We start from the raw sequence: 23,869 nt of genomic DNA on the forward strand, positions 1-23,869 counted from the left end.
CTTCCCAGTCCTGCTCCCGAGGAACTGGAGGTTTTGTGAGACACTAGAGTTCCTTTGCTGGAGAAAGCCTTCCACCTTGCTCAGTCCCTTCCTATGAGGTTACATCTGGCCTCCCTGATGGAATCAGACAACAAGCTGTCCTTGTGGAACCAGGGCAGCAACAGAACTCTGCCATCACCGTGGTCCTCCATTCTCCACACAAATACCGGCTGAGCATCTCCCGCTTGTCATAAGCACCAAGCACTAGCTGGTGACAAAACAAATAGACCCCTTGAACTCTCAGCGTGGCCTGAAGGAAAATCAAGGTAAACTGGCAGAGGAATGCCTGTGGCCCCTGAGCTGGCGAGCAAGGGAAATCCGCTTCTGCTCATCCACCACCAAGCTTCCCCACATACACAACCAAGGCTCCACCTCCGCCTGATTTCCCCGCTGAAGATGGGATAGATAATTTGGAGGGCTCTGGCCAGGACATTGTCCCAAGGCAACGGCAGAGCTGTGAATTTCCATCTCCACCATGGCTGAATTCTCTTGGAATCTCTCATTTCCACAGTCTGTCCATCTGTCACCCCTGACATGAGTACAGAGAACAGGGGTTTTGCAAAGGAGGCTGTGCACCTGGAGCTTCCCAGAGCAGAGCCTTTGTGGGATTGCTGTGTGACTACATGATGTAGCCTCTTGAGCCTCAGTTTCCTCATGGGGAAAATAGAGAAACCAGTTTTTAATCTCCTAGAGCTACTGTGAATACCACATAGTAAAACAGATGTAAAACATACAGTGCTTAACCACATTAGTCATTGGTTGTGAAATAGATATTTACTTGTTTATAAAAATATCTTGGATTCTCTGGGAGACCCCAACAAGCATATCTTCAGAAAAGTCTCCACATGGAACCAGATGACATGAAGGCCCTTGCCCCCAAGGGTCTCAGTAAGCCAAATGACCATTTGTCTTGGTTACAGTTGCCAGTTCCTAATTATAAACTCCTGTTCCCCACAACCTCCTTAGAGAAAGCAGCAAACATCACCCTTCCAATGCCATGCCCTGAAGCAGCAGTGCCAGCGACATCTGTGCCCAGGAGCACTGTTGGGCTCCCCGCACTGCAGCCAGGGCTCAGCCCCAACATCAAGGTGGCCACAGGGGCTCAGTCACCTGCTCACCACACAGGTAGGTGAGCTCTGAAATGTCCGAGGGGAGGGAGTTGAGCTTCGGGAGTGCTCCAGGAGTGCTCCAGACTGCAGACCTCCTGCTTCTTCATAGAAAGCCTGGCTTCCAACACCCTGGATGAATCAGAACCGTCTATTCCACCCAGGTTAATCCCTGCCTGTCTCATCTAGACAGAAATAGCCAGGGCTTAGAGCCTCCTCTATCTCCCGCTCTCAGATCCCAGCAACCCGTTTTTCAAACTCTGCTGTATTTCAGGTGGAGAGGAGGGTGTGGCTGAAATGTAAAGATGGAGAGGAATTGGGGAAAATATATTCAAACCCTAAAAACAGAATCATGAGCCCCAGGATTCTGCTTCCAGTCACCCAGAATCTCCCCGGAGAATGAAAATCAATGTTTCTTAGGTGCATACGGTGTGCAAGGAGCTGCAGAAGGCATCATCAAGAAAGGGGTGTGGAGAAACAGAAACAAAGGCTTCGTGCTCAGGAACTTGACTCCTACACAGTGAAACAGCAAATAGTCACTGGGGGGGGGGGGCTGGAGAAATGGCTCAGCCATTAAGAGCGTACTGTTCTTGCAGAGGACTCTTCAGATCTCAACACCCATGTCAGGCAGTTCACAACTGCCTGTGGCTCCAGCTCCAGGGGGATCTGATGCCTTCTGCTGGGCTCCATTGCACAACTACACTCATGTGCGAGACACATACACATACTTTAAAACAAATGTTTTATTTAAAAAAAAAAAACTTTAGAGAGAATGATCACTGAAAATGTGATTTTATTTTTCGAGACAGGGTTTCTCTGTAGCTTTGGAGCCTGTCCTGGAACTAGCTCTTGTAGCTCAGGCTGGCCTTGAACTCACAGAGATTCGCCTACCTCTGCCTCCCAAATGCTGGGATTAAAAAGGTGTGATTTTTTTTTTTTAAAAAAAAGTGACTTTGAAAGTCAGTGGAAGATAAAAGACTGGGAGGCTCATTCTGGAAGGGCTTCCTGGAGGAGGAGGAAATTCCAGGAACTAGACTTTGTGAGATGGACAGGGCATACAAGACAAAGAAGGGAACAGCAGCCAGCCTGGCTCTGACAGCGGGGAAGGAAGCTGTTGGTAATGGATCCTCAAAGGCAGCCTGTGATTGATAGCAATCTCCATTCCCACTTTACAGAGGAACAAACTGGAAGCCCAAGGAGTCATGTGACTTGCCCAGGTTCCAGAACTGGTTAGATACACAGTAAGTCAGGGTCTCCCACTGGGGGCCTCACCGGGCCAGCCTGGCTTAAGGAAAGTATCTATGGAAGGGACAGGAGGCCAGGTGGGCTGAGGGTGGAACTTTCAGCAGCTCCCAGACATAGGTATTTCCTTGAATAGAGAGCCCCTAGGTCTCCCAAGAGTTCAAAGTAAGTCATTTCCTCCTATGCACCAGCATTTGGGTCTCAGAGGCAATTGGAAATTTGTTAAGGATTTGGGGCTTGGGATCCTGGCATTCTAATCTCTTTCAAGCGTCCATGTGGTGGCAGTCTGCGCCACCCACCTTGTTATTTCGGTCTGCTCTGGGAGATTGATGGCCCAGGCTTTGATTTAAGATGTGCAGCAGAGCTCCTCCGTGCCCTGTGTCTCCCTGGGACGTTGACAAGGTGTCAAGCTTGCACGAACTCCCAGCTGCCCCTGGACTCCAAGAGCTTCAGCGCCTGTAGAGAAAGTTCCAACCAGAACACCCCAGGCGGGGTAGGTAGGCCCAGCAAGTAGGGCTACCCCACTTCTGCTTCTGAAGAAGGCTGCTCAGTGAGAGCCCTGATGTACAATCTGGGGGTTCAAAAGTGGCCAGTGGATCACCCACACAGGAGATGCGTTAGCCTCCACTCAAGCCTACAGCCTCCTGAGAGAAAGGTCTCGTTTCTTAATTGCTCAATAAAGATGACTGGTGTTCTTACAAATATCTGGTTGGTGCTCCCTTATGCTGCCTCTACTTGAACTCTTCAGTTCTTACCCCCCCCCTCTCTCTCTCTCACACACACACACACAAACTTTTTTTTTGTTTATTCAAGTATCCGAAAACACTCTTTTAATTTTTAATGTCAGAAGACCCATTATCCACAACAACAGTTTGTAAAGTAGCCCATGTCTAGAGTAGTATAACACACCAAGAAAAAAATACTGTGTGTTTTGTTTATTTATTTATGGGTAAGTTTAAGGTTAGGCATTCAGTTGTCTCCGGAGATCTCTGTACTAAGAAAGGGAATTCTTCATGTTGATTTCTTTGATTTCCCTATTTGCTTTTGTTCCTGCTAGAAAAACACCACGTTCTCCAAGCAGTGCTAACTGAAGTCTGCCAATCAGGCTGAACCTAAATCTGAACTGGTCTCTGTTACCACAGAGGCAACATAGTTATAGGTGCTGGTGGCTCAGAACCCAATGAAAACCCAAATTTTGCCTTTCTTTTTCAGATGATGGACATAAGAAAGCTCGAAATGCTTATCTCAACAATTCCAACTATGAAGAAGGAGACGAGTATTTTGATAAAAATCTGGCACTCTTTGAGGTAATATTTTAATTATGTATGTGTCTGTGGGGGAGTAGAAGAGGGCATCATATTTCCCTGGAAATGGAGTTACAGGTAGTTGTGAGCCTCCCAATATAGATGCTGGGAACTGAACTTTGGTTAAGGGAGGAAGGATGGATATGGGAGCAGGGAAGTTTATATCTCAACTAAGGGAGCCATTTTAAGGTTTGCAGTGGAGGAGCTCCTGGTAAACCCTGGGTCCCAAGAGCCCAGATACCCCCAGCGAGGCCCCTGAGTCTCCACTGTGACCCGAGCCAGCAGAGTGGGTTGGGAAAGGCTTCTTCCTTAGAAGGAAGTGGACATTTGACCTTCTTGGACCTCTCCTTCCTTTTGGGAACTTAGGGGATTTGAATACCACTTACCTTGGCAAGTGTTTGCTAGACTATGTGAGGTCAAAGGAAGGAAGATAGAACCTGGAGGATAGAGAGCCTGAAGCCTCCCCCCCCCAACCCCGTCCCAATCTCCAGTGTGAATCACTCTGCCTCGATGTCCCTATCAGGCCTAGGGAGGCCAAGAGCTCCTGTGGTGGGGTGGTGTTGGGAGCTGCTGAGTAACAAGTGTGTCACAAGATGGCAGTGAAGTCTGGTCTGGCTCCTGACCAGAGCAAACCCTTTAACTTCTCTGTTCCCTTCCTTCCAGGATTTGGTGGCTTCCTCTCTTCTCCCTGGGGGACTTGATTTAGTAACTGGGAAGAAGGGGACTTTCTGTTGGAGTGGCTTTAAGGAGCAAGATAAACAGGAGGGAGAAGGACTTTTGTCCAGGCTCCTCAGCCTGGATTTGAGGCCAGAGTTTAGAGGTCACAGCTGCCAGAGGGACTGTTTGGGGGAGGTTCCTAGAGACTAACGTAGCCTAGTTGTTTTGGGGCAGGGAAAACTGGGGAAGATGGTGCTCTTCCTGAACTTTGGGGGAAAGGAGACCCTTGAAGCCTCCTCTGCAGGAGCAAAGAACACAACAGATAGCTAGTGGTGATGGCTGGCAATCGGCTGGTCTGGGGCAACAGTGTCCCTGGGCATGCACAGCTCTGTGCACACAGCAGGGAGGCCTCAGCTGGAGGAGCTGCAGGGCCAGGAAAGGGGAAAGGGTTTTCTTTTTCAACAGTATGACCTGTTGAATTTATAAGCTCACTGGGTCTGGCAGCCTCTGGTCCCAGACAAGCATAGGGGACGACAGCTTACTATAATTCTGAGGGTCTAGCATGTGTCCAGTCACAGGTAAGGTTTCAAATACTTGTTTCATGTCAACTATGGAGATATTGCTGACATTTTTTTTTTTTAGAAAAGGAGCTCATCTGAAGCAAGGAAGAAGCAGAAGTACATGAGCATTATCCTCATGATGCCCTGTGATTCAGTTCCATTGTAACACCAAACACATTCTTGTCATTGCCAGGGCCTTGTGCCAGCCAGGCAAGCACTCTACCACTGAGTCACAGCTTGTGTCCACAAGCCACATTTTAAAGAACACAGGTGATAGTGACTTCCACACAGTCATCTTGACTAGGAGCAAAGAGGGTCTTTCTGAAGCCGCACTCTTAAGGGTTCCGGTCCCACGGGTGTGCATGTCTGCAGAGGTCCACTGTGCGGCCCATTGAAGAACTGTGCAATAGAAAATGGTGTGAGCTGCAGCCATGGGACAGACCTTTCCCTGCTGCAAAGCGCAATCTCCAACAAGGAAGTGCTTTGGCTACGCACACAGGCTTCCCAAAATAGTCCATTACAAAGAAATATGCAGATAAATTCTAAAATTCCATCTATACATGTCAGCTTGTGTGTGTAGATCATCTCCAGAGAGGCCCACAGAAACCACAGCTGGTTCTGGGGACAGCAGCCATGTGGTCTGAGACAGAGACAGGAGGAAACGCTTCCACAATACAGTCTTTGCTTCACCTGTGGGAGCAAATCACTATTCAGAAATGAAGGGAAATTAAAACAAACGATCAGAGATCCTGAGTTGCAGGTTCCCAGCTATTATCCCAATGGATTTTGTGCATTTGAAACCAATAAACATCTTCACACGAGCTTTCTGGCCATGGCTGCCCACCCCCACCTGTGCCCTGCACCCGTGCAAAGGTCAGGGCTATCCAGAACCCACTTGTGGCCAGGAGATGGACCCAGGGTCAAGCACCAAGGCAGCTACAGACCCCACAAAGATAAGCAAGCCCTCAACCCCTAGTGGGGTGTGTGCTGTAGGATGTTCCAGCCCTAAGGGTTCCTCAGGCTATCATATGCCCCAGCGGCTCAAAGCTCATATCTCTGCCTCAGTCCTAGTATCTGCAGACAAATCACAGCCAACAGGGTCTGGGCCGAGGGCCATGGAATCCAGAAATCCAGGCTGAGAGACGTACAGGAAGCTGCCGCCCTACGCTAAGGGAAGGGGCGTGAGTGCACGGCTCCTTGAGGAGATCAGGTGCGACCTGCTGTCTCATGTTCAGATTCCACTCTGCCGCTGTGCTGGCCTTCAGGCCCTAGGAAAGCATAGCCATTTCTTTGCACCTGTTCTTTCATTTCAATAAAAAATGATGGCACCTACTATTTGAATGGTAGTAAGGAAAACTGAATGTTGTGCCTTCCCCACCTTTGTGGGCTATCTCCCTGCTCCCAACAGCACGACACACTTTCCCCGCCATTGTGGACTTCTAGCTCTCTGAAACCATAAGCCAAAATAAATTTCATCTAATTAGAAAAACATAGAAATAAATCTCAGGAAGAAGTGCTAGAGCTGGAGCTTCATTCATTAGACTGCTAAGAGCTTTGCTAAGCAAGGACTGGGCTGGGTCAGGCCAGACGCCTTGATAAGAGCAGCAACTGTTTTAAGTTCACAAACGCTATACCTTCTCCTGAAGGGGTCGTTGGGCATCTCCTGGGTTTCCTCCCTACATGAGAGTTGTCAGGAAAGTGAAAGTCATAGAGCTGAGGCCCCAGGTCAAAAGTCTATCTGCAGGTATCTAAGAGGAGCCCAGCGAGGGGACATGGGCAGTGCAGGGCGAAGGAGACACGCTGCGCCCTGCAGCAGTGGTCATCCTGATCGCCTACTCCACCCCATGGCTTTCCTTCTGACAGGGGTCTGCCACTGACCACTGAGCAGAGGCCCGCAGATGTGGGCCAGACTGGCCTAGAAGCCAAGTTCTGAACCTCCGAGCTTCACAGAGATGAGCTGCTATCTGAGTCTGGGTTCTCTGAAGCCTGAGCATTGCTGCCAGTGGACAGCAATTCTTCTTCCTTACCCAGCCCCCACCGGTCTTCCTAAGACCTAGTCCGCTGCACTGAGTGCTCACTCAGCCAACAAAAAGGACCATCAATTTAAGCTCAGAGTCTTGAGTAGGCACAGAGGAGGTCAGAATGAACCAGTAGTAGTCCCCACCCTCAAAGAGCTGAATGCCAGTGTGGTAGGTGTGGGATGTGCTGGGCTGGGAGTAGATACAGAATATCAGGGACCAGGAAGATGATGGCAAGTACTAGATCTAAGGGGGAGCCGAAGACCACGGAGTGCACAGGGACAGATCTGTCCTGCCCGGAAGAGCTTCTCCTGCAGACTTTATCCCGCACCCCAACACCACATCAACACTCTTGTCACCTTAGTCGAACAACCTGAAATACATTTTACAATTGAGCACACCGAAGTCCCAACAGGCAATCAACTCAGAGCTAGGTGGAGACCCAGGACAGGCTGGCAGAAGGTGCCTCCCCAACCCTGTCTGTGGCTGACCTCGCCAGGTCCAATCTCCCTCGTGAAGCTGAGAAACTTCCCCCTTGTTATTCATCAGTAGATGCAGAGAAGCAGACAGTCAAGAGCCAGTTCCATCTCTCTACACCCTCCTCCAAAAGGCCCCTGGTTGGGTTCAACCATTGACCCAGTATTACTGAGTGCCTCACTTCTGCCAACTCTAAATTCCATCCCCCTCCCAAGTGTGAAGACAAAATGGGGGATTTAGGAGATTGTCTCACAGGGTTACTTTGGCAACCTGTCTAAACAGTCCAGAGTGACTTATTTTTACCCCTCTCCTAAGTGGCTCAACTCCTGCCAGTCAGCTGTTTTCCAAGTAACAGACCTAGAACACAGCCATGCTGGGAGTGCCCCCTCACTTGATACTAACCCCTTACTCTCTAAAGGAAAGACATCACTTAAGAGGGCAACCCCTTCCAACAGCAACTTGCCAACAGGTGGCAAGGCAGGCTGTGGGAACAGTAAGACAACACATTCCAAGACAGCCAGGTATCCAACGCCTCCCAAACTCTCCTCAGGATCCCTAGAAAAGGCTTTTGGCAGTGTAAACATCTTTCTTAACCCACAGAGAGATATATCCTAAGTCAACAACTTGGAAGCAAGAGGGGTGCAGCCCTGTGCTCTCATTGCACAGCAATGAGAGGGGAGCAGGCAGGGCTGACACCACCTCTTATCCAGGGATGTGTTATGAGCAGTCCACAGGAACAACCTCCTGTCCTGAACCGGAACGGGGAACCAAGAGCCTACCAAAGAAGCAGCTTTTATCCAGAACCCTCCGTCTCATCCAAACTTCTCTCTCAACAGGCATGGTTTGACCACCAAGGCCACCTCTGCCTCCCTGACCTTTCTGAGTCCCTCTCCTTGAAGATGAAGGTTTCCTGACAAGAGTACAGTGAAGCAGTAAGCTCTTCTCATCCACTCTCGGCCTCCATCTTAGATGGAGGTATCAACAGTGCACACCTCCTCAGGTTGTTGAGAGAAGCCAAGGAAGAAAGAGCTGAAGCATTTAACAGTAGGCAGGAAGCCTAGTAGATATTCCATGGAAGGCGTAAGATACTGCCCGAAAAGGGTCCCTCTGGTGGCTCCTATGCCTTTCCCAACAACACATGTGCTCAACCTTGTAAAACAGTAAGGAGAGGAAACGGGACTCCCTGGAGGGAACTTTGCCTGCTTTTGGATCTAGAGGTGGTGAGTGGGCATGCGGGGCAGAGGGAGGGGGACATACAGGGAGTTGTGAGAGCACAAAGAGTTAAGCACACCATCACTGACCAGGGAATGCCCTAAACCTCTGCGTGGGGCCAGAGCACGAGAGAGGCATGCAGGCAGAAGCCGTAGCTGGCTGGAGGCTCACTCCCCTTGCCAGTCCCTTCAATGAGCACATGGCTTGCTGCAGAGCATAAGGTGAGCTCACTGGTCAGGGCAAGACTACTTCCAAGCTCTGCTTCACTCTGTTCCCATCCTGTGGGCTAGCACGATGACTTCAGGGGCTGTCAATGGGTCGCCAGTTCTACAGGAGACCATATCCAGACAAAGTCCCATTTAATATACCACATAGCCTAGGGGTGGGAAGAGGGCATCTGCAAGCTCCACCTCCCTTTCTTTTGTTAACACTGTCCATGCCCCTGGCTTTCAAAGGGGACTATGGCCTGTTTTGATCCTGGACTACCTCCCTTGATTGCCCTACCTTTGGCATCCAGGCCACCTCTATCATAGCTGATAATCACTAAATTACCAAGTAAATGAATCATGGAAGTGCTCACACAAAGCGAGGTCAATGCAACCAACAAGTGAAATCAACAAAGACCTTAAAAGCAGGGTACCAGGAACTCAGGCCCTGGGTCGTACTAGCCAATCCTTTCACACAGCCTCCTCCCTTTGTATAGAGACCCCCCTCAACCCAGGGTTGAGCCTTGGATGGGAAAGAGATTCCTCTGTTCCAAGGATAAATCCCTGAATGCAGAGCTATCAGTAAGCTAGTTTGGTTACTCGGCTTGTGTCCTCTACCCTCTTTTCCCTTCAAGAAGAAAGGAAAGATCTGCATCCGAATGCCAGCAAGGATGTCACCAGCATGCTCAGGCTCCAGCTAACCTCACAGGAAAATCTAGAGCTACACTTTGCTGCACAGTGGTCAACTGCCCCCACTGTGTGCTCAGTCCCAGGGCCCGGAAAGTCTGCAGAGGGTCCAACTGCCCCCACTGTGTGCTCAGTCCCAGACCCCAGAAAGTCTGCAGAGGGTCCAACTGACCCAGGCTCACTCAGAGTACACATGCATAAGGGGACATTATGTCCCCCACAGGCTCAAGTATTTGAACGTTAGGCCCCCAGTTGGTGGCACTGTTTATGAGGTATGACATGTGAAGGAAGTATGTCTTTGGAGGTGGCCTTTGAGGGTACAAACCCTCACTCACTTCCGATTCCTTCCCTGCTTTATGCTTGGGTTCAAAGCTGTGAACTCTCAGCTCACTGCAGGTGCTGTGGTGCCTGACACTTGCTGTCATGCTTCAGCAGTACAATCTAACTCTCTAGAACCATAAGCCAAAAGAAGTTCCTTCTCGTGAAGTTCTATCGAAGCAGTAGGTTTTATGATTTTTTTAAAAAATGCTGCAAGATCCCCAGCGGCAGTAGGCAGCAGAAATGCTGTAGGTCCCAAACGGTGATGGCAAGCCATGTGGTGGCAGACAGCGGGCCCTGGGTGCAGTCAGTCCAAGGCAGAGACAACTGCCGGTCCCAGAGCGGTGGCTGGTCCCAGGCAGGGAGACACATGGCGGGTGGGCAGGAGAGAGAGAGAGAGAGAGAGAGAGAGAGAGAGAGAGAGAGAGAGAGAAGAGGAGAAAGAGACAGAGACAGAGAAGGGGGGAAGCGGAGAAGTGGGGAGAGTGGCAGAAGCGAAGCTGCCTCTCTGAGAGGAAGACAGAAAAGAAGAGTGAGCTCCGGCCAGAAGCTGAAGATCAGCCTGCCTCAGTGGATGGGGGAGGGAGTGGGCGTGGTTTGTCTCTTAAAGAGACAGAACAACCATTGCAATAGGGAGCCCACAGAAGGGTCCAGAAAGCACAATCTGGTGGTATTGCTGGAGCAAGTCCAAGTGACTCAGCCGTCCCTTGCAGCCCACAGATCTTTTTTTTTTTTTTTGAGCCCACAGATCTTTTGATAGCTTCTCCGAGAAGTCAACTGAGACCCCGGGGAGTCTCCAAATGACAATCTGAAAAGGATCCCATGTCCAGGAAGACAGCAGACTTTTTTCCAGATGGATCATTCATTCATTCAACACACAGGAAGTACACCACTTGGGGCTCAACTGAATCTTACTTAGGTTATTCTGTAGACACCCTGGCAGGAATAAGGATGTCCTGTCCTCTGTTTCCACTATGGGTTCCAAGAACTAAACTCAGGTCATCAGACTCAGGAGGAAGGTACTCCAGCCCTCTGATATTCTGAAAGGACAATGTTGCTCATTTGGGTTATCAGACTATTGAAACAATAAACCCCAAGGAATTGGAATTTCCCCAGGAAAAATAAATGGCCAGGAGCTCAGGAAGAGATCTCACGCAGTTCTGACAAATTTGTCTGACCACCTTGCACAGTTTGGAGCCTAGACAATAGTGATGGGTGGGACCAGAGCTGCTCAGTTATGTATACCTCTTGCTCTCTATTTAAACATAAACTTTATGTTATAGCCCCTGAAGAGAGACTTGGGAAGGGAGGTATGGGCCTTTTATCCTCTTCCCAGTGTGGTCACATTGAATAATCTCCTTTTTCTGCTTTTTGTTATTACTTGCATCATAGGCCAGTTGAAGGGAGATGGAGCCTGGTTTGTTAGAGACTTCCGGGCCTCAGGGTCTGACCCTTACAACTCTGGTAACAATTATTCAAGGACCCAGCACATACACTATGTGACATAACAACTCAGCCCCAGCAAAGGGTCCTGGAATGGGGGCTAAAAAGACTAGAGTCACAGGTTGGCGATCAGAGCCAGGGTCCTGGCAGCAGAAGCCTTGGAAAGCTCTCTTTGCCAAACACCTGTGGTTGAACTGAGAACTCTCAGTGCATCTGCATGGAAACCTTGAGGGCAGCTACTCCATCCTCAATTGGAAGATTGACAAGTGGCTTAGTTTGCTCAAGTTGACAGACATCTTCATATAGATTCCATTTAGGTTTCTGTGCAGAAGGCACTTAGTTCCCTTATTTGTGGCTAGGTAAACTGAGTTCAGCACTGTGGAGTCTAAGGCATCTGACCTCACATCCAGAACACTTGTACATCGAGTGACAAGACAGGTAGGTTGCTGGACCAATATAAGTCATCAGAAGTAAAGGGCACCATCGCTTGCAGAAAAAGTCAACCATGAGCCCAGGGAAGGGACCCGAGCATACACACCTTCAAGAGGCCTTTGGAGCCCTCAAGGGCCATAAGAATGGAAGACTCAGCAGAAAAGCTACAGGAGTGTGGGAAAAGGCAGAGAGGCACCTTGCCCTCCTCTCTAGAGGCATGGCATCACGAGAAGGGCTTCACTGCAAGGCCAGGCATCTTGTGGAGGCCTTACCTAGTGGCAAGCTCTAAGAAGCCTACAATGAACTGAGCTTAGAGGAAGAGAAAGGCCACTGACGGTGGCAGGGACCACAGAAAGTCTGTGGTCCCCCAAGCCAGTGTCCAGGTAAAACAATAAATGAAAGTTGTAATTCAGTGAGGAAGTAAGGGAGAGGGATTCTGGAAAGAACCACGGGTAATATGGATGAACGAGGAGTGGAGGACACATCAGGTAGGGGGCAACAGTGATAACAGGGACCCCCACAGACAGGCTCTAAGGCTATAGCCACATCCACACTCTCTCTCTACTGGTCCTGCAAGTTCTAGGATCATTTGTGGGTGGCCTCCCAACTGACTCCCTCCCCAGGGCTCTTCCCAGCCGTTCTCTTGGCCCTGCGATGAACCTTCCCCTGCTCTTACTCCTCTACTTAAGGAGTCAGACAAACCAAACGTGTGTCCTATGGCCTTGAGGGCTGGAGGTAGAAAACCTGGGAAGCCCAAAGAAGAGACAATAAGAAAAAGAAAAAAAAAAGGAGAAGTATGGTGGTTACCCTCCCCTGAACCCAGAAGGGAAAAATCCAGATTAACACAGACACTAAACTAGACTGCTGTTTCCCATTGCATGTCCTTGTGTCCACTGAATGGTGGTATCTCCAGGAATGAGAGATCTCCAGTCACTTCTCTGGTCAAGTGACTTTGGAGAAAAGGAGGATCTATCAGGGTTTCCCTGGCCAAGTCTTCCCAGAAAATTTAATGTATGCGTGAAAGGGAAGCTGGCAGGCAGTACGTGCCACCCTTGATGGAGGAGCTCTTACATCGCCAAGGGTTTCTCAGGGCCAGCTTTCTACAGAACATGCCTTGGACAACACATATCTAGTCCTAAGCGATGGTTTCCAGGTAAGTATTATTGTTAAGTATGCTGACATGGAATTCAGCAACCAGGTATGCAGGTGGGCAGAACTTTCCACCAAAAGGCTGAAGAGCTAGCCTCCCTTTCGTGTGCCTCATCATTATTACCTGAACAGTGGAGCAAAGCACCCCACAGCCTACCCCACTGACTCCCCAGAGCTCTTCAGGGATCAAAGGAAATGTGTGGAGCCCCTTTATAAGTAACAGCACTACCAACAATTGGGCCCCTAAAGCAACATCCTTTGGGAAAAGGCACACAACCATTATGAGTTAACATGGCAAAGGACATAAATGTTATAAAAAACAAGATAACTCGGGCAAGAGAAAATGTGGCCGTGAGGAAAAGCAGAGGCAAAGCTAGCGGCAGGAAGAGAAAGCCAAACCACAACTAGGAGTGCCAGGTCTAGCTGCCACCTGCCCTTCCCCACTGTGGGGTCCTGGTCACATCCCTCCTTTTGTTGTGCACACAAGGACTTGGGGTAATCTCTGACATGCCTCCTAAAGTCAGAATAGAGACCAAACCTTTGATTCGCCTCCAAAGCAAATGGATGTCTATAGCAGCATTGTCAACAGGAAAAGAACCAAGCTGGGCTAAGTGGGAGGCTCAAGAGGGCTTACCAGGGAGCCGCATCCATAGTCAGCTATGCACTTGGAGGCACGCTCCCAAGTCAGAAACCAGCTAAGGTACAAAGTCACAAAGCTTAGCACTGAGAGTCAGGCTGGAGGATTGTCAAAGTTGCAGAAGACTAGGAGATCACGTGACTTGCTGGGGGCAAACCCTGAGAGGAAAATGGACCCCTCAGAGCACAAGGTGTCACAAAGTTTGTAATGATCTATGAGGGAGCAAATAAGGGTTTCGAGAATTCTGTGGGTTTGGAGGAGCATCACCAACCCACTTACACCAAGGCGTGGTCTTTCTAGCCCTACTCTCTTAGTTTTTCCTACTTTTCCCAAGAAGGTTTGTCTTCCACTTGCTAAAGAGACTTCAGGAGACTGGGCAGAGCCATGGAAATGCCCATACCTGTACAATAAAAGGGTGGTATCACTTGAGCCCTGCACAAACTGAGCCCAAAGCTCAGGTGAGGTCAAGAGACAATGCGAGTGTCCAGCATCTAGGGCCTATGCCTGTCCACACCGGGTGCAAGCAGTGTTCAACCTATCCACACTGGGTGCCAACAGTGTTCAACCTATCCACACTGGGTGCCAACAGTGTTCAACCTATCCACACTGGGTGCCAACAGTGTTCAACCTGTCCACACCGGGTGCCAACAGGGTTTATTATTCTGCAAGTACGCAGACTACAAAGGACCGAGTGTGTTGTGGTGTGCAGGGGGTACTTGTCAACAGCAGTGAGTATGAACAAGAGACCAAAGAATCAGCATACGGTCCAGGAAGCACATTTGTCCCCACTGGCCTCTGAGACAGGAGGGATGTTGGACTGGAGTGAATCCATATCTACAGGATTCCTAAAGGCCTTTTGAATCAATAACTCACAAAAAAGTGAAGTGCATGTGTGTGGCACACAATCGGATGTATTGGTGACGTAGCCTTTGGTATTGACTCCAGCTATGGACGAACTCCGTCAAGGACAGTCGCTATATTGCTCACCCTCCTGGGGATCTCAGTCTCCTCAGCTATGTACAGAAGATTTCTGCAGCCTGATCTGCTGCAGAGGAAAACAAGGCGGAATGTCTGCCACAGGCAAAGACCTTCACCCCACCCCTTCCTGAGCCCAGCATGGCCTCCTTCCCAGTCAGGCCCTGGTTGAGGACCTCAGTGAGAGCACACAGAGGGCCAGGGAGGATAATTCTCAGTCACTGCCCTTGATTGGCTATGAAGCTGCATGTCAAGAAACTACTACATCTATTCTGGAATTTCAGAGAGTAATCCCGGCCTGATTCTGAAGTCAGTGACTAGACCCTAGCAGTGTTCTGTACTATAGGCTGCTGCCCAGCTGAAAAGCATTAATCTGTAGCCAGCTAGAAAAACTAACCTGGCTTCCAGGACCTACAAAGTCCCTAGACAGCAGACTAGGGACCACAGACAGAAGGCCAGAGGAGTCTTCAAACTGAAACTGAAGGGTCCCCAGACCTAAGGTCAAGGTCGTGATGAAGAGCTAGTGATAACACTGGGCCTTTCCTTTAAAACCAGCTGTCGCTCTCTCTCTCTTTGGCCAAAAAGTATTTAATTGAGTGTCCTTGGGGACATGCAGTTCCATCTAATTCAGCTCTTAATTAACCCAGCACACTCCAAAGAGGGTACAGAACTACTCTTAAATTAAATATGAAAAGCATTATTTATCTAGGAACAGCCTTTTAAAGGCTGGGAGTCTGACGTTTATGGTTACTAATGAAGATGGATTTGGAATGAGAGAAATTGGAGAAAGACACTTCGTGGAAAAAGATGGAGCCCTCAGGCCTCAAACAAACATGTTTCCAGAGCCTGGAAAGGGTCAGCTCAGTCCAGGAACTGTGTTCCTTGGTTCAAAGTGCGCAGAGGTGACTTGGACTAGCCTCTGGGATCCTGCTGAGAACCAGTCATGACCCTCACACTACCCACTAGACCCTTCCCCATGCCCCATCTGCCATGTCCTCGTGCTGACCAAACACATGGCCACTTCCTTCCCTATTCCTGTTGCCGTCCTTTCCCTTCTGGTTAGAGTGAGGAAGAAAAACCATGAAGAGGAGCAATTGAAAGCTCCTCACCGTAACTGGCCATTCCTGGGCTTTACTTGCTTCTCCAGGCCTTCTGCCTGCCTTCGTGACCCTCCTCCAGGCCCCGTGCAGCTCCCAGAAGCCTGAAGGTTTGGGGTCAGATGGATGATCATGGACTCCATGGAGACCTGAAGGTCATTAGCAAACACTGCTAACAACTAACCCAGTAGAAAAGACCATGGAACTACCCATAGTGATGGTGCCTTCCTGAAGCAGAGGTCCTGGGTGGTTGGCCAGCCATCCTCAGGCAATCTCAAACTAAGAAGTTTTATAAGTTCTTAAGGAATAAATAAGCACAAAGAAGCAACATAGACCCAGGATGACAAGGATGGCACTCACTTCACAAGTGGGGGACTCCCGCCAAGGTCCATGATGTTTCTGCTACACATTACTCTTAGCATTGTAATTACACCCTCAACTCCCTAAAAGATTTAACACAACTACCCCTTATCTTAACCCTATGGATTTTTATTCACCTAACACCCACCCCAAGGCCTTCTGTTCTTAATGAATAAAGTAATTGCCCTGTGTTGTGCCAGCCCACAGTTAAAGCAGGAGTAATTTACGTGGTAACAAATATTTACCTTCTTTTAAATCTATCAGAAGCTAGTTTTCTATCTAAGTGTTTGGATACGTCAGTTTATCAGCTATAATTAACTCCAAGAATTTTTTTTTATTAGACTTTAACCCCATTACAGAAAGATGTTTCTGTTTGGGTCATTACAACTCTACCAGCAAAGCACGACCCACCATGAACGGAAACTGGTCTTGAGATGGTTCTTGTTGTAATAGTGGGTCCCTTTTGGAGATTCTCCATCGTGCTTCTACCCTGCTCAAAGGAAGCTTCCCACTTAGTGAATGGAAATTTTAAAACTTTAAAAGCCTGTCTCACCCTTGTTGGAATCAGTGGCATTCAAAGGTCAAAGGGTGTAGGAGAGTGTAGATGGCATCTGGACACGGGTCGACTATTCCTGCTTCCCTCGTGGGAAGACTTGTGCACACCATTACCTTCCTCGTCCTCTGTCTTCAGGCTGAGTTTTAGAGACTTTGTAAGTTTAAAAATTGCCAACATTTAGAGAATGACACTCCCCTGAGAGGAATTTCCAGAAAGTTTCAAAAAGATGGACATGAGATGACTGAGTGTGCTCACAGGGAGTCACTAACTCTGTGTGCCTCCTATGCACACTACAGCTCACATGACGGAGACCATCCTGAATGCCTCAGATCCCCCCCCCGGTCCTATTGGACCCCAATAACTTACACACTGCTGGCTCTAAAAACCAATTCAGCCAGTTCACACGGAAGTGTGCAGGCTGAACTTTGTGGCCCTCTGTTCATAAGATCTCACAGCACTCAATGTCCCACTTAGTCCAGGAGGACCAAGTGAGTTCTTCCTCAAACTCACATAGAAAAACCAACTGAGTGTCTAGGAAAATGTCACTTGGGTTAGAGGCATGGTTTCCTGGCCTGGAGTTATATACCCAAGCCTTGTCTTCAGAGTCTGTTCTTAGAACTATTAACAGAATCTGCTTCTGTGTTGCTGATGTCTTCTGTTCAGTCTTCCTAAACTTGGTGCAGCCCTGTTTCATCAGATTTCAAAACCTAATCTTCCCAAAAGGCATAAAAGAATTCTTATCCAATTACAGAAACCTCCAAATGGGGAAATGTTGACCCACATGCCACAGACTCGTGTGTACAAGCTGACTCTGACCTTGGTCAAAGACAAGGACCAGGAAAAGGCAGGCAGCTCCTGCCCAGATAATGCCCTGATCTGTCTCCTTCATTCCCCTTCTGAGTGGAGAAAAAGCAGTGTGAGAGGACCTAACCCAAGGAGAACCCAGTCAAATCCCCCAAATCATAACCATTAAAATATAGAGACTTTAGTGCCCTCTGAATCACAGAAAAATGACTAGACAACCACCTGGTCTAGCAAACCAGGGAGATGGTTGCTTTTTTGCCAATTGTGGTAGGGGGCTCCTTCATTCCTCAAGATTTCCTTTGGATGAATGGACTGTGAAGAGCTGGAGAGACAGTTCAGTGGTTAAAGTGCTCACTGCTGTGCAATCGTGAAGACTCAAATCTGCATCCCTAGTAAGCATATAAACAAAAAAACAAACTCTGGGCATGGCAAATGCACAAGCGCCATCGCTGGAAGAGGGGTGGAAACAGGAGGAATCCTGGAGCCCATTGACCAGTCTATCCAGTCCATGAGCTCTAGGTTAGTGAGCGACTCTTTCTCACAAAGCAGGGTGGAGAGAAATTGAGAAAGACACCTGACTTAGATCTCTGGCCTACATACACTCGTGCATGTGCACCTGCAGCCGCACCCGCACCTGCTCATGTACACACAAGTATGTACTGCACACACCACTACTGCACACAACACCTGCATCTGCACCTGCTCATGTACACACGTGTATACACTGCACACACCACTACCGCACACATCAAAAACGTATGAAGATGCTCTTTCAGAATAAATGCCGCTCACCCATCCCCACCACATCTGTGACCACTGTAGCCTTGGCCCTGACTGTGCCTGGAAAAGTGAGTTTCTGGGTTCCTAACTGGAGGGTCCTGCTCTCTAGACCCTACCCCCCAGAGGCACATCCCATACCCCACCCCCACCCAGTGAAGCCCCAGAGACCTGGGAGCAGCCTCCCCACATCTGCAATCAACCCCCACTGCATCTACGACCACCGGAGCTTTGGCCCCACCTGCACTCTTCCATTGGAGGAAGAGATGGGTAGATGACTGTGTAAGAATACATTCAGCAACACAAAGAGCAATACGGCACCTCCAGAAACTAGTGATTCTACATCAGCATGACCTGAACATCCCAACGCAGATGAAGCAGAAGAAAACAACCTTAAAAATAACTTTACAAAGATGATGGAGGCCCTTAAAGAGGAAATGAAAAATTCCCTTAAAGGAGTGGAGGAAAAGACAGACAAAAAATTGGAAGAAATCAACAAAATCCTTAAGAAAAGCAAAAAAAGCCTAGAATGAATGCCTTTACCTGTCAGTACCCAGTCCAGAGTACTTGAGTGCCCAGATCACTTAAGACAAGCCCAAATTCTTAAGTCCATTCTAACATTCTTACCCAATTTCCCCAAGATCCCATGAGTAGTCTGTATATTTCTTTCGTTGCAATGGGCCAACAAAAAGCCTTGTCTCAAAGGTGTGTTTCTGGTGGCTTTTAACTAAAGGGCATGGACACATCTAGAAGCAACAGGACAAAGAGCAGTTGGTTAGTGCCAAGACACAACATCAGTCAAGGGGGAAATTATGTGACTGCCTTCCAAAATTGTTGGCTAGTTACTGAAAGTGAAAAAGATGGATTATAAGCATTCCTGGATATAACCAATCATGATAAAATGTTATCCCGCCTTTTCTACCTTTCCTTTTTAGAACTATGAGACTAGGCTGAACTAAGTCAGGAATATCTGTCTTCATCAACAAGATAATCAGGGATCCATGTGAAGAAGAGGGGAGACATCGCCAGGACTGACAGAGACCCACAATGAAAGAAACCAGAGCCTGCCTCAGGACTGTGAAGGGTTTTGTGCAGAGAACAGAGACTGGGGCCCTGTAAAGAAGGGTTTGAAACATAAATGCAGAAAACCAGAAGGCCAGGAATCAGGGTTGTGTCTGTTGCCCCTTCGATGTCCCTTCTCTTAATGAGACCCATCAGCTGACATGTCTTGCAAATGACCATGGTCAGCTGCAGCCTGCCAGGCTATGAGGCTGGAAGGATGGACCCTCAGGGCATTGATAAGGTACCACTCAAAACTGCATAGGAGCACAGGACAGGGCAACACTGGTCCCATGTCAGCAAACAAATGTTTGATACATGAGAGGAATAATGCCTATTACAGCATCGAGGGAGCAAGTCAAAATCAATCAAGGCAAAAAGCCTTCTTCTTCTTGGCAAGAGAAAAGTACAGTTCAACAAGCCCGCAATGCTCCAAAGGAACTTCAACCAATTGAGATGATTTACTCACAATCCCTCATCCAGTGTTTCTTGTGAATCCTCTCCTCTACCTTACCTCACACCCAATAGAAATGCCATAGCCAAGCAGAGTTTTTGCAGAAGAAGCAATTGACTTGGACATTTATGAATTATCATTTTTTAAATTGAGACAAGAGTCTTTATATAACTCACTATGTAGCCCAGGCTGACCTCAAATTCCCAGTCCTTCTGCTTCAGCTTCTCAAGTATGTGTGGGGATTTCATGTATATGCTGCCACACAAGGCTACAAATGTCTGATTTTACGAAGAGAAAACTGAGGTTAGTGTGCTGGCCGGAGATGTTCCACCTGAGTTTTGTTTGAACAACATCAACACAAAGTTTGCAACTAAAATATGCATTATCACACATAAGAAAAATTATCTTTGCTCAGTGACATAACTGTGCAGAAACACCTGGGGGAACATTAAAACCAAAGTAAGCAGGCTACAGCAGATCCAAGTCCTTTGTTATTTAAAATAATAATAATAAAAAGTTCTGAGGCTGCACAAGCTCCTAGGATATTACAGCTTAGGGCCTGCTTAGTTTTTTTTTCCCTTGCCTATAGCATGTATTATAGAGACATAATTACAGTAATCAGAAAACTAAACCATTGGGTGGGCCCGAACCCTTCCTTCCCCAGGGTATCCGGGAGCTAGAATCCCTCCTGTTTTACAGCACTTAAAACCTTCCCAGACCACATGCTAACCTGGATCTCTCTCTTTTCACAGACCAAGTACTATTTCAGATACTTTCCATGGTCACTGGCCAGGTCTTAGTTCCCAGAATTGTCCCTCCAGATAGGACAGGTGGTGCCGATGCTAGGGCGGCCATGGAACTTCTCCACTCTTAGAGTTGTGGTGCCTGGAGAACTGCATACTACTTCCCAATGATTTATCAGGAAGCTTCCAGCAACTTAGTTTGCATGTCTAGGTGGTAGTTTTAGAAGCCCAAGCTCCTGTCTTTTATTATACAGAGTCAACAGTCCTAATGGTAGGCAGGCATGCCTCACCTGGTAAAAACTACCTTCAAAACAGCATTCTGGTCTTCTTAGGAGGGCATCAACATGGTGCTTTCACAGTAGCTTGGATTACACTGACCAGTCCTAGTCGCACAGAGCTTGATGCTCCTCTAAGCCACCTTGAGGGTTAGGATGCTCACTCTTTTTTGAGAAGCAGGGAGAGGTAGCCTGAGTTTGTCACCTCCAGATTCCCCTGTACCTGACCAGGCCCCATGCATCTCCAGAAGACTGGACATGCCAGTCTGGTCCCACTGCTGGGTCCCAGCTTTCCCCGTCTAGTGGAAAGGAAGCTAGACCCTGTGACCTCTGGGTCTCTCACGTTTGATTCTATTGTGAACTGGATATGTGAGATAAAAAGCACTAAGCAGCCAGAAATCCATTTTATCAAACAGACTTGCCTTGCGTGGTTGGCCCCTCCCTACCCCCTCTTCAGTCCTGGACAGGTTTCTGCAATGGTCTTCTCAGGTGCTTGAACCGTATGAACCTCTGTCAGCCTCTCCAACCACTGTAGCAACCCCAAGCCCTGTACCACCCATGGAAACCACCCCCTGCCCCCCTGGAAGAGCTTTAGAGACCCCTTATTTTTCAGAATATGAATTCTCAGAAAAGGGAGATATGCCCCCAGAAGGCCTCGCTTCTCCCCGACCCCTGTGGGTTCCCATAGAGAGAACTCACTTCAGATACTATCTCTTTCTTCCCTGTTCTCTCTTTCCTTCTTTCTCTCTCCTGTTCTTTCCTTCTCCCCACCCTCACCACTCCCATTCACCCCAGGCTTTGACTATACTTCCCTTAATCAGCATGCATCCCTGGCTGCTTCTCCTAACCGTGAATTAAAAGGAGCCTTCTCCCAAGGCTCTCACACCCATCGCTTCTCTGCCTTTTAGCTAAGATCAAGTGTGAAGCTCTCACAACTCCACCCTAAGAACAAGCACAGGCCCTTGCACAGGGCATGCATTGGCCCCTCCACGTCTGCTCACGTGCCCCCCCCCCCTTCCCCCAGATGAGATACACTCCTGTAGAACAAGAACATATGCGCTTCTGACACTCAGTCCCGACTCCAGTGAATGAGACAAGCTTCCAGTGTGACTCAGGAGTTCAGAAACCTTTTCTAGGTTACAGGATAAGAAAGTGTCGGAACCACAGACAGTGTTTCTGAAGTTCAAAGTCAGGCATTATAGACCAAAAGATTGTTCTGCTTTGACAAAGAATTGGAAATGTTGGGACTATACAGGTAGATTAAGGGAGGTAGGGGGTCGTGATAAAAAAAAAATAGCATTTTGAGATGAATCTGGAAATAGCACCTAGAGTGGATTTGAAGAGAATTGGAAAAAGTTAGAAAATAATCCCCTGCCTGTGCTCACAGGACACCCCACTCCTGACTCCTCACTGCACCCCAGCAGACCTTGTCCTCCTATGTTGCTGCTATCTCAACTTGCTGGCACCAAAGCTCCAGAGGTTAGAGGACAGAGAGGGTGGGACTTGAGCCCCTGGCCAGTCCTTCACTTGGGGTAATGTGTTGGGAGGGAAGTTCACAAGCTAGCAGTCCAGACTGCGGAAGGACACTTTCTCTGTCCTTCTGACTGCACTTTAGCCTCCCCTCCTTCCCTGTTGCACTTGGGAAAAGGCCCAGGCTCTCCAGAATGGTCAAAGACCTTTGCGTTCCCCCTCGCTGTCACCACGCTGAAGTGTTCTGTTTCCAGTGGAAGAAACGAAGCCCTTAAAGGTGAAGGAATTTGTCCCAGGCCCACAGCCAGTGGGAGCCAAACCCAGACTCCAGATCAGGCCTTCTCTTAGGGATCTTTCTCTGACTAGGGTTGAAGTGGAGGGGTAGCTTTTCCCCAGGTTCCTGGCTGGATAGATTTCCACAGGTCCATAGGAAGTGTACATGCTTCAGGGACCTTAATATGACAGACTGACAGACAGCAAGCCTTTGTCGCCCGATCTCTACATACAGCACCCCTGTCTAGGGCAGAGGCGTTCTTCCTCTCTGCTACCCTGCTTTCCTCTAAGGCTGTAGATTCTTCCAAGGTTACAGAAAAACACCCATTTCTTACACTTCTCAGGAAATCAGAAAATATGAACAGGGTTGGGGAAGAGGCAGGCCTGGAAGCAACTCTCTCTGCCCACCCTGGGTCTCACTTGTCCTAGGCGGCTTGTTTTCCATACCACCAATAAGTAAGAAAACCAGCAAATCTGCCAGATTCTACTAAGAAAGACATTTAGTTGAGCTCTGGTAGGGGCTCACTCCACCAGGACATGGAGATTCTTGGAACTCTGATACCTCTGATGTCCTCTACTTCCTTTCCCTATGCCATTGCAAGGGTACAACAGGCAGACTGTCAGGAGAGTCTTTCTGTGACCTTCCCACCCCACCATAGCAATGGCTCCAAATACTGCTCACACCTGGGTCATCTTACACATGCGGGAGGTGGCCAAAGCACATTTGATTATATCATACACTTGGACTGGGTTCCTTTGAGTGAGCCTAAAGAGTCATGCTACTAACTAGTTGTGTGAGCTTGGGCAAGTCCTTGACTTCCTGAACCCGAGTTACCTGCAACACTTCTGCATTCTAAGCTCCGCCTGAGTGATTTGATTTTGGTCAGCCTCACAGTGTACATTCTCCAGCTCCCGTGTGGCTGAAGGTGTGGAACACAGATTTATATGCAACATAGATCATGAACGCCAACTTCAATAAAGACCCCACCGTTCCTTCCAAGAGCTGTCTGCTTTCCCTTCACTCCATAGACCCCAGGACCAGGCCTCTACACTTTGGGCCCAAAATTTTTGGAAGCCCAAATACTCAGCAAGCTTGTGAATGATAAAGACTCTCCCTGTCTCCACATTGGACCTGCACAATTGGCATCTCTGGAGACTGCCAGCTATAAGAGGCTCCCTGGCAATACTGGATCAGGACCCTAAGCAAGAAAAGAATTGGTAATGCTCCCAGAAGTGACCTGGGACTGAGAACTGTGCACCTGCTAAATATTTGTAGTCTTCAGTAGTTGTCAATCAAACAGAAGAGCCATGATCCTGCCCTCCACCTTGCCCCTCTCCATACCACCTGCCAAGCAAGTCTGGAACTTACTGTTGTCCTCAGTCAACTCCTGAGTCTCTCCTCACTGGCATGAAACACCTTCCCTCCCTACGACAAAGCCAGAATGCCCCAGCCCACACCTTTCCCTTGTCCATAAGCATGCTGGTATGTTTTTGTAAACTATCCCATCCTAAAAAGCTTTGCTCAGCCGTACACTTTGA

This window comes from Myodes glareolus, chromosome 10, assembly GCF_982192425.1.
Source record: "Myodes glareolus chromosome 10, mMyoGla1.1, whole genome shotgun sequence".
Taxonomy (NCBI): Eukaryota; Metazoa; Chordata; class Mammalia; order Rodentia; family Cricetidae; genus Myodes; species Myodes glareolus.